Genomic DNA, 16144 nt, shown 5'->3' on the forward strand with positions numbered 1-16144 from the left:
TTCAACTATTCTTAACTGCTTTGCATATTAACACTATCATGACTGGTCCCGGCATGTTTGACTCAACAACAATCACCTTGATGACCAACCTTTTAAGAAGATATTTGCCACCTGTTCAATGTTCAGGAGATAGAAAACATAGCTTACTATTTAGAGTAAAAAATATGCTATTTAAAAACATGCCCCATTTGAGCAAAGACATGTCATATAAACAAATCTAGACAAGTGAAAATTACAGAGTTTCAGAATGCAAGGATCATTAGATGTGATCTTTTAATTAGTGTAGTCTTTTGTGTGTGTGTGTTATTCTATTGCTTCTGGTTATGAATAGTCCATTGTGACAACATTCTATTTTTGGATACATTAGAATCTGAATAGATCCTTTCTGTTAATCAACCATATCTCAACTTTCAACTTTACATTAGAATTCTCTTAGAAGTTCAATATAGATAGATAGATAGATAAATAGATAAACTAGCTCCTTCTCCACTCTCCAGATATCTCTAGAAAAGGGAAGAGATGTTAACTTTAAAATTTGCCTGGATGACTCAAATCAGTGACCAAGTTTGAGTACTACTCACACAAGGTAATACTTCTGAGAAGATTGCATTCTTCTTAAAGTACATAAAATTTACTTTCTAAGATAATTTGAATTAAATATTATGCCGAAAGTCAATTTTCTACTCCAAAGATAATGACATAGTCAAAACTATTTGCACAGAGAATTAGTTATTTATTGCTATATAAACAACCTTTCTAAAATTTAGTGAATGAAAACATCAATTTATTTTGTTTATGCTTCTACAGTTTAGCCTGAGTTCAATTAACGGTTCTGTCAGGCTTACCTGAGAGCCCGCATGTGGCTGCAGCCTTCTGGCAGATCAAGTGGGGCTGAGGTGGGGCAAGATGATGGAGAAGCGGGCCAGGGCTGTTGGCTGGGGTACCTTGGTTCTTGTCCCTGTGGCCTCACCAGCTCATCAGTCTAGATATCTTTCTTTCTTTTTTTATTTTTTAAATGTTTGTTTATTTTTGAGAGAGAAGGAGAGAGAGAGAGCAATAGGGGGAAGGGTAGACAGAGAGGGAAACGCAATATACAAAGCAGGCCCTGCTCTGAGAGTGGAGAGCGTGACACAAGGCTCGAACTCACAAGCCGTGAAATCATGACCTGAGCCAAAGTCTGACACTCAACCGACTGAGCCAACCAGGGGCCCCTCAGTCGAGATTTTGTATATAGCAGTGTCCGTATTTGAAGAAGTCAAAAGGCCATGTACAAGTGTTTCTCAAGCCCCTTTTTCTGTGACATGTACTGATACACCATTTGTCGAAACACATAACATGGCCAGGTCCAGAATCAATGTAGGAAGTGATTAAACAAAAGCACAAATTCTGAGAAGTATGACCATTTGGGGACCATGAAGGTATATCACAATTAATATGTGTCTGCACCAATAAACTTTGGACAGGACTAATTATGCAATATATATTCTGATTTCAGCTTTTTCAAAATGGCTTTTCTTCTGAAATAGAGCTTATTTACAAAAGTATGTGGAACATGACTGTCAAGCTTAATAAATGAGAAATGATTGCAAATACACACTGTGGTGACCAAAATTCAGCACAAGAAGTGGAATTTTTTCAACATTCCCCTGGATACCCCTTTTGAATCACAAACGTTTATTTACCACAAGTTATCTGCTTCCCTGACACTGTGAGAAACACTTGCTTCTCTTGGGAACCACTTTCAACAATTTTTATCCCGTTTTTGAACTTTGTAAGAATATAATATAGTACTTATTATTTTCTATTCCAGTCATACAGGGTGTTGCATGGAGCTACACATCATTGATTTAATGGCTATATGCTATTAATTTTATAAATTTTATAAATACACCATATTTTCTTTGTTCACTCTACTGCTGTTGGACATTTCAGTTTCTAGCTTACATTTATTATATTTATTATATTTGTTATGAATAATATTGTCATAAACTTTGTTATAAATATACACACATTAAAATTATGTATATTTTTCTAGGTTCCAGTGCATGCAAATATATATATATATATATATATATATATATATATACACACACACACATATATATATACATATATATATATATATACACACATTCCAAATATATATATATATATATATATATATATATACACACGTGTATACATATACACATTCCCAAAATGTATATATAATCTCAGAATAGAATTATTTCTGGGTCATAGAGCATCTGCTCAAATTTAAAGACAATAAAATATAATAAACACTTTAGCAGTATGTGGATAATTTTAGTGTTTCATATTCACTTGATGAATGGATTTTAACATTGTATAATTCTGTATCTGTCATGTGATAATTCCATTTAACTTATGTATAGATTTGTTTAAAATTGTTTAGGGGTTTCTGGGCATCTCAGTGGGTTAAGCGTCCCACTTTAGCTCAGGTCATGATCTCACCACTCTTGAATTGGAGCCCTGCACTGGGCTCTGTACTGACAGCTCAGAGCCTGGAACCTGCTTGGGATTCTGTGTCTGCCTCCCTCTCTGCCCCTCCCCTGTTCATGCTCTGTCTCTCTCTTCCAAAAATAGAGATTAAAAAATTAAAATACATACAATAAAATTGTTTATGTTCAAATTTAATTACCTGTGAATAATGAAAACTTTCTTTTTTCTTTTTTTCTTTTATTTATCCTTTCTTCTTTTTTTAAAAAAAATTTTTAACGTTTATTTATTTTGGAGACAGAGAGAGACAGAGCATGAACGGGGGAGGGTCAGAAAGAGGGGGAGACACAGAATCCAAAACAGGCTCCAGGCTCTGAGCTGTCAGCACAGAGCCCCACGCGGGGCTCGAACTCACGGACCGCGAGATCATGACCTGAGCAGAAGTCAGCCGCTTAACCGACTGAGCCACCCAGGCGCCCCTATCCTTTCTTCTTAAATATACAAATATTTTCAGATCAATTATGATGAGAAATGATGGGAACAAGTAAATATTTTTATATGAGAAAATAAATGTGCAATTCAAGCATTGTAAAAAATTGTATTTTTGCCTTCTAGACATCAAATCATCATCTCAATTCTATCTGCAGCTATTACGCATGTTATTTATGCCTATGAACTTTAATTACTCTATTTTCGTTGACATTCATTATTATTTCTCTATATTAAGCACTTTAAAATGAATTTTGAAGGGATGTTATGAGAGCTATTTTTATTGCATGTTAATATTATTATGTTCATTATTTAAGAAATAAAAAGCTTTTTTTTTTTTTTTTTAAATCCAGTGTGTGAGCATTCAATTTGTATTTTAGATACTTAAACCCCTATGTAAGAAGTGTCAGAGTCGGCTTGGGCTGCCATAACAAAGTATGAGAGACTGGGCGCCTATACAACAGAAATCTGTTTTCTCAGTTTGGCTAGGTTCTGGTGATATATCTCTTTTTGGCTTGCAGATGACTGCATTCTGGTCTTGTCCTCACATGGCAGAGAGAGACAGACAGAGAGAGAGAGAGTAAACTGGTGTCTCATTTTATAAGGGCTTTAATGCCATCAGGAGGAAGCCATAATTGTGATCTCATCTAAAGCTCATTATCTTCCAAAGTCTATGTCTCCACAAACCATCACATTGGGATTGGGGCTTCAATACATCCATTTGAGAAACACACAATTCAATCCATAGCGAGATGTACATTTCCCTCCCTCACTTTTTTTTCCCTTTTTTTTTCTCCTTTCCTCTCTTCTCTTGTTATTTTTCTTTCCCCTCTCTCCCCTCCCTCCCTCCCTTCCTCTCTCTCTCCTTCTTAGTCTTCTTTCCTTCTTTATTGTTCTTTGGTTGAAAAGTCTTTAAATCAAATTCTTTAGACAATAATTGTTTTAGAGTACTTTCATTTTATGTTAGTATTCATTTCATGATAATCTTTCAACGATTTATTATCTCTTTGGCACTTTCAGATTGTCACAACTTCTCTCTAAATCCATTGGGACTACCTTTAGTGAGGATTGAACAAGAAAACATATATGACCTGATTGACCTACACGCTTCACAGCAATAGCATCTTTCTTCTGCAGTAAGATTGTCTTTAAAGCCTAGTATTTATATGTAGATAAATTAACTAATCCCCTTTTCATAGCATATCCACATGTCTTTGTTTAACTAAATTGACCTGTAATTATGCATTTAATTTAATACTTTCGTTCTAGATAAAAGACTAGCACCTGTGAGGTATTGAACTATGAGTTATACCTTTTAACTCTGCAACATAGTAATTTATTGTGGTCCTTTTTATGTTGGTATATATACACTCTTGTTATAGAGTTTTATTTCTGAATACATTACAAAATGGTAGTAAAGCATTCTTGTCACTTTGTGTTTAACATGGTGGATTTGGATCTGAGGTATATTTGCTCTGTACTTTTACTGAAATATTTACTCTGGCAAAGTATAAACAAAGATAATCTAGAGGCACAGTCAGTTAAATGCCTGACTTTGGCTCAGGTCATGATGTCACGATTCATGGGTTCGAGCCCCACCTCAGGATCTGTGCTGACAGCTCAGAGCCTGGAGCCCGCTTGGGATTCTGTGTCTCCCTCTCTGCCCTTCCCCTGCTCATGCTTCCTCTCTCTCTGTCTCTCAAAAATAAATAAACATTAATTTTTTTAAAGATAATCTAAACACTGGTTGTTTATTATCAAAATGAATTAATTCCATTGGAAACTGTTTACTCCAAGAGAGTTTATCAACCTTTTTTTCCTCCATTTCTGTAAAATTATTTTGAACATACAGATGTGCACCTCTCCTCATTTTTTATATTGGACTACAGATTATTTTCAACTGAAGTTCAACTAGCTTCAACAGATGCAATTTCTGCCTTATTAAAAAAATAATGTAATTTTAAAATCAAACTATTACATTACTATTTTAAATATATGCCACATAATACAAGTTAAAGTTGAATCCATATGCTATTTTTAACAGTCAGAATGTTTACACTCCTTTTTCTCATTTAACTTTTATTTGTATCTTGTTTTCTTCACTATTTACCCCAATACAGTGTACTTTTTTAAGAAGCGTATTTTTAAGGTGGCCGGGTGGTTATTTCGGCTCAGGTGATGATCTCACAGCTGGTGGGATCAAGTCCTGAGTTGGGCTCTGTGCTGACAGCATGGAGTCTGCTTGGGATTCTCTCTCTTCCTCTCTCTCTCTGCCCCTCCCCCCCTCACTTCCCCCTCTCCCCTTCTCAAAATAAATAAATAAACTTTAAAAAAGAAGTATATGTTTAAGAAGTATATTTTTAGAAGTGTATTATTCTCCAAAGAATGAGAACATTAATTTGTTATTTACAAGCAATTTATATTATCTGAATTAGGAAACTTTTTTTTTTCCTGGAATTAGTGATGGTAACAATTAGTAATAAAAAGTAACCACAACCTCTCTCAATTCTGAAAAACACATTGAACTGCAATGTGAAATTTTATGGGGTAATTTCTTCTTCAACAAGATTGAGTGCTGCCTTGGTAAAGTAAACTTCTTTGGGCACAGATTTTCCGAACTGTCCCTGTTTGAGGCACACACAAATATTTTACCACTGAAAATATTGCCCCTTTTAACATTTTAGGGTAGGTGAAGACTCCGCTTTATTTTTATAAAATTAAAGGGCAGAGGGTGATTATAAAACAAACAAATTAGAATATAAAATCCCAGTGATACCTAGGTCACAGATATATCATCAAACAAACCAATTTTAGGAAAGAATCAATTAATTTCTTAAAAATTACTGGTGCCCATGTACTCTTTGTAAAGTCTTCATATATCTCCAGGGTTAAAAACACCAAAATGTGAAGATTTGTCATTCCAAGAAAGAATTCAAAGTACATTTTTTCCTCTGAAAATTTGGTAAGGCCTTCCACTATAGACTCTGAACGAGCCATCCCTTTCTGAAAGTAATGGTCAATTAATTAAATAAGGAGGCCAGGAGGCTGAGGTGGCTGCAATTCGGGGTGCCCTACATAAGCAATCTGAAACTTAAAACAGAAATGCCTCAAGGTTACTGAATCAAACCCTAGGGACAACCAGTAACTAGCCGCTAACTACGCTTTAAGCTATAGCCAATCAGAAATGTTCTTGCTTGGCTTCCGCTTTTTCCCCCATAAGTGTCTCCCAGAACTCCTGTCCCTGGCGGGGCACTCCCAACCACTTCTGACGTTGCACTTCCAGATTGGAATTGATTTTTACTCAAATAAACTCTTAAAATTTTTAGCATGCCCCAGTTTGTGTTTTAATGGAAATAAATTCGTGAAATCCCTGTGTGAAAAAGTAAGTATCAGCAAATGTTTTTGAGACAAACTTATTAGTAGCAAATATTATCCATAAAAGAGCTTATTTTCCAAAGAGTTCACACAAGTGAGGGCAGAGGGGAAGGGAGTCACTGAGTTCAAATTGCTAAACAGAACAAAAACTAAGATGCTAATTCATTAAATGCAAATGATTATTACAGCATAAGGAAAAGTGATACATAATCATTAGTAACCCTTAAAACACAGACTGAAATAAAAATGTTATAAATTATGCTTAAAATATTGAAAAATATTGGGGCCCGTGGGTGGCTCAGTCAATTAAGTATCCGACTATGGCTCAGATCATGAACTCCCAGTTCGTGGGTTCGGGCCACGCGTCAGGCTCTGTGCTGACAGCTCAGAACCTGGAGCCTGCTTCAGATTCTGTGTCTCCCTCTCCCTGTGCCCCTCCCCTGCTCACACTCTCTCCCTCTCTCAAAAATAAACATTAAAAAAAATTTAAAAGTATCGAAAAATATTTGCTGAGGTTTGAACTGAATGTATTATTATCTTGTTAAAAAATATCTTTGGGTTTCTGGGTGGCTCTGTTGGTTGAGTGACCAACTCTTGATGTAAGTTCAGGTCAGGATATCAGAGTTGTGAGATTGAGCCCTGTGTTGGGCTCTGCATTTACATGGAGCCTGCTTAAGAGTCTATCCCTCTCTTTCCCCTGCTCTCTCTCTCTCTTTTGAAAATGAATTTTAAAAAAACAAAAAAAAATCTTAAAACAGTTGGGTAAAGAGATCTCTGCTACTTCTTTTTGCTTCAAATGTGTCATTAAAGACAAAAACCTGGGGCGCCTGGGTGGCTCAGTCGGTTAAGCGTCTGACTTCAGCTCAGGTCACGATCTCACGTTCTGTGAGTTCGAGCCCCGAATCGGGCTTTGGACTGATGGCTCAGAGCCTGGAGCTGCTTCTGATTCTGTGTCTCCCTCTCTCTCTGCCCCTCCCCCGTTCATGCTCTGTCTCTCTCTGTCTCAAAATGAATAAACGTTAAAAAAATAAATAAATAAATAAAGACAAAAACCTAAGGAAGTCTTCTAGCCCTTCTTTCTAGCACATCACTTAGTTATTTATCTTTGGTCAGTCTGAGTTGTCATCACTTAAGAAGCTGTATTAGGTTACATTTCAACTAGTGATTTTTTTTTTTTTTTTTTTTGGTAACAAAGTAGCAATTCTATGTGCATCATTTTTCCTTCTTATTTCCATGTGTTGAAGTAACTAGGATCTATGTCTTTGGGTAAGGCTAAAGAAAAACTCTTTTCTTTTTCATTTTTTTTTCCTTCTACCTGGGGGAGTAAACTGAGGTTTGAAAGAAGCCACCCTTCAGATCTCCAGACCTAAAAAATCAATTCTGCAATCCACCTTTGCCCGGACAATGTAGTCTTAATGGTAACTGGTTCTTGCCAATCTTTTTGTTTGTTTTGCTTTTAGTTCAAGTGGAAATTAATTATTTTTTGTGTGATTTAATTTTTGACTAGAGGTAAAGAGCTAGATACCCTTTATTACAGTAATCTTGAGTCCCCTTAAGATATCTTAAAAGACAAATCTGTGAAGTACAATATAGAATACTCATCATTGTCTTACATATATTTACATAAACATTAAGTGTTTTTTAGGACTATACACAAAAAGTATTATAGGCATAGACAGAGATGTACATGAAAAATTACTTAGAAATATGATTATGCTTTAGAAAATTATACATGACAATAAATGTTACGTGTAATTTAAAATTCTGTGTTTTAATCTATTGAGAGAGAGACAGAGAGATGACAGGCTGCACATTAAATCTTTTGTGCTAAGCCCACATCACCAAACCAAGACTTAGTACCTTACCTAACAGCAGTTCCAGCCTTTTCCAGAAATGTAATCTTAACCAGTCAGTCCTGAATTTCCCGGTCAGCACTAATGAATTAAGCCACGTGATAGACCGCTGCCATTCCCCCAAAGGAGGGCGACCTTGCCTGAAACAATCCATTCTTGCCTAGTAGCCTCCTTGTCCTGCTCCCTTTCTGCCTATAAAAATATTTGGTTTTGTACGGCTCTTCTGAGCTTTCTGTTTGTTAGATGGGATGTCGCCCCATTCATGAATCATTGAATAAAAGCCAACAAGATCTTTAAAATGTATTTCGCCGAATTTTGCTTTTTAAGAAATGCAAATAAAGTGTGGAAAACATCTCCCATACTATGAACAAAATCCGGATAAAGTGTTATAAATACCATAGTATGGAAAAGAGCTTACATTCACAAAAAGAACAGAACTAAAAACCAAAATATATCACCATTATTTGTTCTTTTAGTAAATCATAATTTTTAAATTTTTATTTTCTAAATGTATTAATAAGCCTAAATTACTCTTTTAAGGCAGTTGTACAATAATGTCAATATAAAGAAAAAGGAAATCGTGAAGATAATTTGTACAACTCAGTATATCTTACAGTGTTGATTTTAACTGTCTTCTTTCATGCTTTTCTTAGTATTCCTAACCTTTTAAGATGTTTACACCTTTTTATGAACATATTTTCTTTTGTATCTATACCTCACAGGAATACAAATGAAGGCATTTAAATATATGTGTGTATATACATATATACATATATAATATGCATGTATACATATATATTATATATACATGTATATATAGTTATACATGTATATACAATATACATGGATTTATAATATATATATTCTTATATTGATAGTTTGATATCATGTCCTTACATTTTAGATTTATTCTGAACGAATTTTTCAGCAGATATTCTATTTGTAGTGACTTTTGAAGAATATTACAATACCTGTTAAAAACACAATGGGTTTAACTCCAATTTGAAGGCATTTCTTTGTATTCTCTGTTGAAACCGCAATTACAATTTGCATTTAGTGACATTCTGATAACAATATACAAATGTTTGTGCTCTTAAAGTTTTACCATGCATTTGTCATGCTCAAGTTCTATTAAATGTCCATTTATTTAATTTTGGAGTTCCATGAGAGAATCCAGGGGAAATTTATCAGTATTCATATATTAATGTTCACCTTATTCTGTTGAGCTCTATTGGGTGTGGGTTGAAGAAATTATAACTGATTGTGAGCGGTTTCCGTGCCCACGTTAAAAGTCTCCGACTTTCTGTTTTGGCATCAAATTTAAACAAAATAAATGTAACCCACTAGTGTAAACAGCCTAGGACTTCAGATACTGATCTGAAGCAAAGCTCCACTCCAGAAACCAGAGATGGTTTTTCTTTTTCTATTTCCCCTACAGAGCCTTAACTGAACTGAAGAATCAAGTGCACTGGTCCAGAGACTGAAACAAAGCAGGGGTGCTAAAGCCCTGCGGGGGTGGGCTTTACCTGCTCAGGTATTGACCATTCCCCATCTTTTACTCCTGGGGCTTGCTTTTGCCTCTGACACCTTCCCCTTGCTTTCACATTTCTCCTCCTTGCAACAGGTTCCTCCTTGCCGGAATCATTGGTCTCAGTAGATTCCCCATGTTAATTAGGGATGGATTTTGACTGACATATCAGATCTCAGAAGTCAGATTGTAGGAATGCGACCTTTCACAAGACCCCCATTCGTCTATTCCACAGATCCTGAACTGCAGGTAATGTTTGTTTGGGTGTTTGTTTCCAGTAATTAGCTCTCAGGCTATGTAAACCATCACAAAATTTTATATGACATTAATTCTCATGTACATGAGAGCATATCATATATAGTATATTCTCATATACAGTATATTCTCATAGCATATTTTACATATACAAGGAGGAAGAAGATATTTTTCAGCCTCTTATGATGTGTTTAGTTTAGTTACCAAGGAACCGAATGCATCACGTGCTTGGCGAATTCTGTGTTTTTTGTGTCTTATTTCAGTCAAGCTCCCACTCCACCCTCACAGGAACAACTAAGGCTTTGAGAATCACTTCTCCCAGTTTATCTTGCAATGAAAAATATTGACTGAAAATAATGCTTATAATGTCCCATGCATCGTTCTAAGTGTTTTATTGATTTAAAATTATTAATTTCTCAAAAGAACTTTTAATTTCTCAAAAGTTACCACTGTTATTCCTGTTATACAGATGAGGAACCTGAGGAACAGAGAGGTAAAGAAAGTTGCAGAAGGTCACACAGCTTTTCAGTGTGGTAGATAGGCAGTGCAGCATCTCAGTCCGTGGTCCTAAAGGCACCGTTTCATGGCTTCTGACTATCACAAATGCCCAGAAATGTTCTTCAGGCTCTACCTGTCATACACATTCTCTATTGACTTTGACCAAGGAGCTGGGGACAGAAGTGGGAAAGTATTGAAAGTTGTTTTTTTTTTTCCTCTTTATCTCTGAAGAGTGTGGTGACCATAATAATTACAGAGCTAGTAGGACAAACTCTTAGTGTCCCGTCCTTGGTGGCAGCAACCACTTTTCCTCGTCAGATCAGTTCCGCATCAGGATCTCGGTGGTTGTCCCTGGAATCTTGCTACTAAATTAGGTTTCCCAGTTCTCCAAAAGGCGAGCTTCCCAAAATCCTTAACAAATGTAGTAAAATGCTTCATCAGTTGAATTATCAGCCAGAGTTGCGTTTATCACTTTCAGCCAGGAGTAGTAACTAAATCTGACTCATCATTTTCAAGGCAACTAACTGCCTCAGGACGATGTATGAACTTTATGTATAGGAGGATTAGAGGCTTTGCTTCAATTCTTGCTACAGATTTTAACTCTTCATTCATGTCAGGGATATGAAGTCAATCACCACATACCAATTATATTCAACTCCTTATTGTCAAGAGCTGTGCGGAGCTGAGGAAGAACTGAACTATCATTGTTAGAGCCGATCAAAACAAGTCAAGGGGTGCCCAGGGGGATCAGTCGGTGAAGGATCAACTCTTGACTTCGGCTCAGGTCATGATCTCAAAGTGCTGAGATCGAGCTCTGCATCGGACTCCACACTGGGCTTGGAGCCTGCTTGGAATTCTCTCCCTCTCTCTCTCTCTTTCTCTCTGCCTCTCTTCTGCTCTCTTTCGCTCTCTCAAAAGGATAAAACTGAAATAAAATAAAACAACAAGCCAAAATTAAAGTAACAGTCAAGGCTTAAATTGCTTATTGCAATCATATAAGCAAGAGGCTAAATCACAAAGATGTCGGCTGCTGTCATGTTCGATTCTTGAGCACAGATCAGCACCAGATGCATCAGTGCAGCCAGGGGGAAACGTCTCAGCGCCAAAGGATCTCTGGACAAAAAGCTGCTGCCATTTTATTGGCCACAGGAGCCAAGAGAAGGGGGGAGGGGACAGGGCCGGGAGTCAGAAAGTACTGAGACAGACTCAAGTGCCTTTATGGTTTCCCCTCCTCCCCTCTAAGGGGGTCTTATCAGAGGTGCCAGTGGGAAGAAGCCCAAATGGAGGTGTGGGGGCCCAGGATGCAGACACGCTTGGGGCTTGGCTGGTCACAGTGGGGCTGGATTCTTTTGCTGTCACTCCCTTCAGAGACCACAAGGCATCGGCTGAGGGCCCTTTTGGGTTTAGGGGAACTTCTCCCATGAGGTTCCACAGGGAAAGCCTTGTGACTGCCTGTGGTTGGGCCTGGAAGACCTGTATCGTGTTTTGTTCAGAAGCTGGACTCCTCGCTTTTTCACTGCACTAGTGCGTCGGGTTTCCATAACATAGTGCTACAGACTGGGTGGTTTCAACGACAGAAACGTATTTTCTTACAATTCCAGGGGCTAGAAGGCTGAGGTGTGAGGAGGGTTGGTTTCTCCCAAGTCCTTTCTCCTTGGCACGCAGATGCTGTGGAGTTGCTCGGGACATGCTAACCCCAAACATGGCAGCTTGGCATACTGAGTGTTTCCAGCCAAGGAAGATTGAGTGACCAGCAGAAGCAGGTTCCTCCTCCCCCGAAACAGGTCATAAAGTCCTTGACGAATCTGAACAAGCCGGCCTTGCTAAGTTCCCCACAAAGTATCACACTTACTTCCTTCTCTTTGATCTATCCTATTCCTCGAAGACTGTCCGCTCTTCAATAAGCCTAGCATAAAAATACTCAGACCTAACTGTGTTTTCATTCTGAAGGGAAGGAAAAATTCTTCCCTACCCTCAGGGTCTTCCAGCTAAATTGAGAATGAAATTTAAAGGAGACATTAACAGGAGGGGGAAAAAAAATTAATACATGCACAGGGAGGCCTTCGAATAAAATTGGGACCCCAAGAAACGACCAACGCAGGCATTTTTTACACTTTTTTAGACACAGAGACAATACATCTGTGAGGAACTGACAAAGAAAACTTACTTCGAGATTTTCAGGAAGTAAGGAATTCTGAACAGAATGTGGACTGTGGTAGTAAATTACTAAAAACTAACAAGGGTTCTTGATACAGGCTTCTCGGCTCTGGATTCCCCATTTCTGGTGATAAGGCTGCCCTTTTATCTGATGGTACCTCTATCTTTCACATGAGAGATTTATTTCCTGCTTTCGGGGAGATAGGGGAGGATCTGAGTGTCCTTCTTATACAGGCTGTCTCTTTAACTAATTTTTATTTTAAATATTCAGTATGCCAAAGTGGCACATTTGGGGGCAGCCTATTCATGGCCCCTACAGTTTTGTTATGAAGTTTCCTGTGTCATGTAAAACTTCTCTTAAATAGGCTGATATGCTTTCCTGCTGTTAACGTCTTTGCCTGTTTGATTTTCAGACCCACCTAAGGTCTCTACAAAGATTGGGGAAAACTTTTTCCCTCTCATATAGAGTCTTGATCTATTTGGGTTACTAGAGGGAAAGGCCACAGAGTGAGTGGTGTATAAACAATAGAAATTTATTGCTCACCGTTGTGAGCCTCGAACTCTGAGATCAGGGTGCTAATATGGCAAAGGCCCTCTTCCAGGTTGCAGACTTCTCTTTGAATCCTCACATGGCAGAACGGTCTGGGGGCGGGGGAGAGGGGCACCTGGGTGGCTCAGTCTGTTAAGATGATCTCTGTCTCTATCCCTCCCGCTCTCTCTGTCTCTCTCTCTCAAGATAAATAAATAAACAAACAACAACAACAAAAAAAAACAGAAAGGAAAAAGAAAGGACTAGGGAGCTCTCTGGGGTCTTATTTATAGGAACACTAATTCTGTTTATGAGGCCTCCACTCTCATGACCTATTTGCCTCCCAAAGGTACCACTAACACCATAGCATTGGACATTAGGGTTTCAAAATGTGAATTTGGGGGACACACACCTTCAGACAGGAGAACTAGTACAGCACAGTCTCAGTTAAATTATCAATGTTTTAGGAGAGTCCTCCTCGCACGGCTGTATGGTATTCCCAAGGTGATAGTTGTCACCTTGTCAATCTTAGTTTGTATTTAAATATTGGGGCGCCTGGGTGGCTTGGTCCGTTGGGCATCTGACTTCGGCTCAGGTCATGATCTCACGGTCCGTGAGTTCGAGCCCCGCGTCGGGCTCTGTGCTGACAGCTCAGAGCCTGGAGCCTGCTTCAGATTCTGTGTCTCCCTCTCTCTCTGACCCTCCCCCATTCATGCTCTGTCTCTCTCTGTCTCAAAAATAAATAAACGTTAAAAAAATAAAAAAATAAATAAATAAATCTTGCTTGCTCTCCTGCTCTTTATGTGCACACACACACACACACACACACATAATGTTGCTAATTAAATAATATAAGTGTAGTGGAAATTGTCAATCAGATCACTTAAAAATACTGCAAATTTTTATATATTTTTGTAAATATTTGCTAAGGTTTTATTTTGTTTCATTTTTTAAAAAATGTATATGTCTCTCTCAAGATCACAGCACTTGTCTGTTGTCTGGACCACAATATTTCTTAAGAGATAGCATCAAACTTTTCCAATGATTTCTTCTTTATTGATAGAAACAGGTGCTTTTTAGCTTCAATAGGTGTAAGATTACTTTTAAGGCTCATAATTTTGTTCATTATGCTAAAGCTTCTCTTACGATCTGCTGAGCTAAAAGCAATTATGCAAAAATATCACAATACTTAAAATAGTATCTAAGGTTTTTCTATATCCAGTATCTTTTTTGTGAATTAAGTCACAAAACTATGAATAAGAATGTCATATTTAATTAGAGCAAATTTAATCCACTAGGCCAGACAAGAAATGCTGTGGGTTGAGTACAAAGAGTGTGGGGCTGACGAGGTTTGAATCGAAAGCTCTGCCACTTATACCAGCTCTCTGCATCTCATTTTCCTCCTGGATTAAAAGGATGAAATAATACAACTTAAAGCAAGCGAAATGAACAATCACAGATACTAGGCATTGCGCTGGCCTGTAACCCTGGAGAACCTCTGCTGTGCCAAGCATTGATCCTTTAGTTTCAGGATCGTGGGAATCTGGAGGCGTTTCCCAGTGACATTCCACGGCAGCAGAAAAACACGGGTAATACTTAAGAAGCAGTGGTTCATATGTGAAGCGTAGAAGTAGTTTGCTATCTTAACGTCTAGTAACACCAGTATTTTAATATCTAGTAAAGCCAACACTAAATAATATAGGATACCATCAGCATGCTGGCTGCGTATTGGCTGTGATCACACTCTAGTTAATGTGTGAAATTCTTTCTGAGTGAATATGAAACAGAAGAAGGGAGATGAGAGCAAGGCTTTTGTGGAGAAAAGTGAGTGGATTGCAGTTAATAAGCTGAATATTTACAGGAAGAAAAGGAACAAGAGAGATCTTTGAGCCAGAAGAGGGGTTCAAGAAGGAGATGCTGGATGGAAGTTTCCAGTGAATAAAGATGGTGGCCTTTTTCAAGTGTTTGGAACTTGTGGTAGCTGTATAAAAAGTTTTGCCAGCGGATAATCCAGTCTCCACATTACAGGTAACTTCGTGTATCATTTGTGTCCAGGGACCTGGAAAGGCAAACATTCAGAGTATACTTGAATCAACAATTTCCATTGGTATAATCAAGCCCTCTTCTTGCCATATTTGTAGAAATGCTTTATTTCTGCATCCAGACCCCTCACCAAGGGAAGAGTAAAGCTTAGCCTCTGTTTTTCATCTACCTGAAAGAGTTACCATGTTACCATGGTAACAAAACAAAACAAAAAGCCCTATGAGGTAATCATGTATGAATAAATTCATGGAGTTGAGACAATGTAGATGAGAAAGTCGAGCTAACAAGTAGAGGACCTGGAATTTAAGCCTATGCTTGATATCAATAGCCATTCTTTTAACTACTCTTCTGTAACGACTTTGAGGAATCAATGTACCAGTATATATAAATCTATGGATAAAGATTATCTAAATTTCTCAAAGACTTTGTATAACACTTGCAAATTTATAATAATAATAATAATAATAATAACTATATTAATTTGATAGTAAAATTAATAACATTTATAGAATATCCATAAGGTAAACATATTACTAGGGGTTTTACGTTATCTTTTTTAAATCCTAAGAAATACCCGGTATGTAATTTTGTGTCTCATTTCACAGATGAGTTGAATGGGAATCAAAGGCGAAAACCAGGTTGACTGAGAGTAAGTGGGCAATGCCAAGATTTGAATATGTCATGCTCCAAGTGGCATTAATTTTCCACTATGTTAACCAAAGTACCAAGATAGGATAAAAGCTCAACAGAACCTCTTTAATAATTAAATTTTCCAAATGCAGTAAGGCAGGTATTAATCAAGGGGTATATTTTAATGATCTCAGTGTATTCATTCATATTAAAAATACTTGAAAAAAATATATGAAACAATATTAGACACTGAGATCCCATTCATATACTCAATTCTGCTGCTTAGTGAGAAGCAATTCAATGATGCGTTTTAAAAGCAAACAATCATCA

At 37.4% G+C, this 16144-nt stretch overlaps 1 long non-coding RNA gene across 1 annotated transcript; it reads left to right on the top strand.

Annotated features, from left to right (window-relative positions):
• Positions 1–408: 408 nt before the first annotated feature.
• On the top strand, positions 409–15862 carry LOC132680105 (uncharacterized). Its single transcript, XR_013552716.1, has 5 exons — positions 409–586; positions 3967–4082; positions 9613–9708; positions 15003–15169; positions 15790–15862. It is a non-coding gene; the product is annotated as an uncharacterized LOC132680105 (long non-coding RNA).
• Positions 15863–16144: the final 282 nt, after the last annotated feature.

Source organism: Panthera onca, chromosome A1 (assembly GCF_046562875.1).
Source record: "Panthera onca isolate mPanOnc1 chromosome A1, mPanOnc1 haplotype 2, whole genome shotgun sequence".
In the NCBI taxonomy this organism is placed as follows: Eukaryota; Metazoa; Chordata; class Mammalia; order Carnivora; family Felidae; genus Panthera; species Panthera onca.